Below are 3,926 nucleotides of genomic sequence, written 5' to 3' on the forward strand. Positions count from 1 at the left end.
TTTGCACGTCCAACAATAGGGAATTGGCAATAAACAAATTATGACACCTCTTTATTCGAGAATACAGAAATGAAGTCACTGAAGCTATATTGTAGAAGACAGCGTATGAACTTGGAAAGACTTTCTAAATATAGTGTACCATGAAAAAGGTAGGTACACAACACTGAACAGAAATTAATTTTCTAGGGATAATAGAATGCTAATTCAAGTACAGAAAGCATATAAGGGTACTTCAAAATTCCACGGAAAATTGAACTAATAAGTTCATTTGGAGGCAAAAAATGTTGAGATCCACACATGTGAGGAGTCTTTAAAAAGTTTACAAAAATGCATATTATCAACAAATTATGGATGGATTTCAGCAGTTTTCTGCACCAAAATAAATTTATCTTTTCATTTTATTTTCCACAGATTTTTGAAGTTCCCTTGTATGCCCATTGACACCCTGGTATTTTAACAGTATTTATCATTGGGTGGTGCCGTGGTGAAAAATTTCCATTTTTTCTTTGTTGTTTTATGTATTTGGCTAAGTTTTTACAGTGAAACTGCTCTGCTTCTTAGATGAGATAAAAACCAAGTAGCTGAGGCCATGAGTGTGCGATGGTACTCTCCACGCTGGGCCTCGTTCCCCGTGGCCACCGCCCAGGACCGAGAATGGCTGGCTACCCCTCCAGGCTCTGTCTGCCCCAGGGAGTGAATTCTTTTTTTCAAAAATAGATCTATTTATTTATTTGAAAAGCAGAGTTATAGAAAGAGGGAGATGGTGAGAGGCAGGTAGATCTTCCATCCACTGGTTCACTCCCCAAATGGCTGTAACAGCCTGGGTGGTGAAAGCCAGGAGCCAGGAACTTCTTCCAGGTCTTCCACGTGGGTTCAGAGACCCAAGTACCTGGGCCATCTTCCCGGGGACCTTAGCAGGGAGCTGGATTGGAAGTGGAGCAGCCGGGGCTCCTATGGGATGCCTGCGAGCAGGCTGGCTTAACTCTCCGGGCTACAATGCTGGAACCAGGTGGGGACAATTGCGCAGCTTACCAGAAGGGGCCCCAGCACCCCCCCCCCCCCCCCAGTGCTTCCTGGGATCACCTTCCAAACTCCTTACCCAGAAATCCTTGTCTCCGAACCTGTGTCCAGGAGGGGCCCAGACCTGGAAGCACCCCTGCAGAGGACCCACAGCCCTCTGTCACACTTTCCACAAACCGGGAGGCATCTTCCAGAGCGGTTTCTAAGGTCAGCAGAGTCTTGCCCTGAGCTGCCAGCGTTCCCATCAGGCAGTGCGTGAGCAAAGGTAGCCAAGCCCTGCGCAGTGCAGAGCTCACAGCGTGGCCGCTCCGGTGCATGGCTCGCTTCCTGTCTCTCGGTGTCTCTACAGGGAAGACAGAGCCTGCTTGGCTGGGAGAGACCACCCCGACTAGAGTCCTCCCGACAGAAGGAGTTTCTGGACACAGGCAAGACTTAGAGCCCGCCGTGGGCTCAGTGGAGCTGGGGAGTCCGTGAGTGCGCGTGACCCATTCCCACTGCCAACACCCCAGGCCGCCGAACCCGCCCATCTCACTATAGGATGTCTTCCTATGATTCTGAGAATTGGAGAGGTGAGGTTGTTAGAATTCACCTAGTTCAAGGCGGTAGGGGAGAGGCAACTGCTCTGAGGGTCCTGGAGCGAGAGTTGGAAGCAAACTCAAGTCCATCACTCGCTCAAAAGCAAGACTAATGATGCAGCGACTACAACCCCCCAGAGTCTGGGGTCTGGGTTTTGTCTCGAAGGTTTCTGTGCAGTGACAGTTGTGATTCTCCTTTCGGCCAGAAGAGGGCAGACTCTCGCCATCGATGGAGGTGAACTGCGGGCCCAAGTGTTTCGGGACTGGAATAACATCTCCCAGTGAGGTCATTTGGCTCTAATGAAAGTGCAGCTCAAAATAACTCTTGACTCTGCTGCTGCAAATATGCTAGTAATAAGACCGTGAGGTTTGGCGACTGAAGTTCTCCTTTTAGCTCCTGCCTTGCCGCACCCACGTATAATCCTGGGCCAGTCACCCCACTCTGTGACCGAGAGGAGGTGATGTTAGGGGCCAAAGAAGAGGATTAAAGTCCTGTGTTGCAACAAACACAGACGCTAAAGAGTGTAACAGCAGTGGTGTGTGTGTGTGTGTGTGTGTGTGTGAAGGAGCAAATAGACAAAGCAGTAAGATCCAAGGCAAGGCAGCATTTTTTTGATCCCGAGCAAATAAATGTGGGGGCTTCATAAAGTTCATGGAGGAAATGGCATTAAAGAATTATTAAAAGATTTATTTCAGTGGAAAAATTTTAAATCCATGCCTAGTTTTTTCATAACAGGTGTTTTCATAAACTTCTTGAAGATCATTGGTTTAAATGGACTTCAAAATTGTTTCCACCAAAATAAACATATCGTTTAATTCTGTTTTCCACAAACCTTTGGAAGCATGCTTATGTATTTGTGGATTTTGCAGCAAAGGAAAACAATCCATTTTGTATTTAGAAGAGACTTAACTACTTTTTTAATTTTATTTTAATTTTTTATTTATTTTTAAATTTTTGACAGAGTGGACAGTGAGAGAGAGAGAGACAGAGAGAAAGGTCTTCCTTTGCCGTTAGTTCACCCGCCAATGGCCGCCACGGCCGGCGCGCTGCGGCCAGCGCACCGCACTGATCTGAAGGCAGGAGCCAGGTGCTTCTCCTGGTCTCCCATGGGGAGCAGGGCCCAAGCACTTGGGCCATCCTCCACTGCACTCCTGGGCCATAGCAGAGAGCTGGCCTAGAAGAGGGGCAACTGGGACAGAATCTGGCACCCCGACCAGGACTAGAATCCCGGGTGCCGGTGCCGCTAGGTGGAGGATTAGCTTGTTGAGCCACGGCACCGGCCTTAACTACTTTTTTTTTTAAGAATTATTTTATTTATTTGAAAGAGTTACAGAGAGAGGTAGAGCCAGAGAGAGAGAGAGAGAGAGAGAGAGAGAGAGAGAGAGAGGTCTTCCATTCTGCTGGTTTACTCCCCAAATGACCACAATGGCCAGAACTGAGCCGATCTGAGCCAGGAGCCAGGAGCTTCTTCTAGGTCTCCCATGAGGGCGCAGGGGCCCAAGGAGTTGGGCCATCCTCCACTGCTTTCCCAGGCCGCAGCAGAGAGCTGTAGTGGAAGAGGAGCAGCCAGGACTTGAGCCGGCGCCCATATTGGATGCTGGCACTGCAGGCTGGGGCTTTAACCCACTGTGCCACAGCGCCGATCCTGGACTTAGCTAGTTTTACTTATGTCTCAAGCTATATTTGTTTTAAAAGCCAAAGATGTTTGTTTTAAAAGCTAAATGTGCTTTACCTATTGCAATTGAGCTTGAGAAAAATTTAAGGTAACAAGGAAGCATGGAAAGTCCTACAATTAAGTAAAAAATATTTCTGAAAGCAGTAGGAAAGTATTGTGTTAAATTTTAAAACACTCACTGTTTTATGGAGCCGGCGCTGTGGTGTTGTAGGCTAAAACCCTGCCTGTGGTGCTGGCATCCCATATGGGCGCCGGTTCAGGTCCTGGCTACTTCTCTTCTGATCCTACTCTCTGTTTAGGGTCTGGAAAAGTAGTGGCAGGTGTCCCAAGTGCTTGGGCCCCTGCATCTATGTGGGAGACCCAGAAGAAGCTCCTGGCTCCTGGCTTCAGATTGGCCCAGCTCTGGCCATTGTGGCCATTTGGGGAGTGAACCAGCAGAATGGAAGACCTCTCTCTCTGTCTCCCTCTCTCTGTCTGTTGCTCTGCCTGTCAAATAAATAAATAAATAAATAAATAAATAAATAAAATCTTAAAAAAAAAACCCTCATAATGTTTTGGTGGTTACATAGTTGTAAGGAGATGTGGATATTTTTGTGTAAGATATGGAAATTTTTAAGAATCCTGCTTCATTTTCTTAGGATTTCAAGCCCTAGCA

This window comes from Lepus europaeus, chromosome 5, assembly GCF_033115175.1.
Source record: "Lepus europaeus isolate LE1 chromosome 5, mLepTim1.pri, whole genome shotgun sequence".
NCBI lineage: Eukaryota > Metazoa > Chordata > Mammalia > Lagomorpha > Leporidae > Lepus > Lepus europaeus.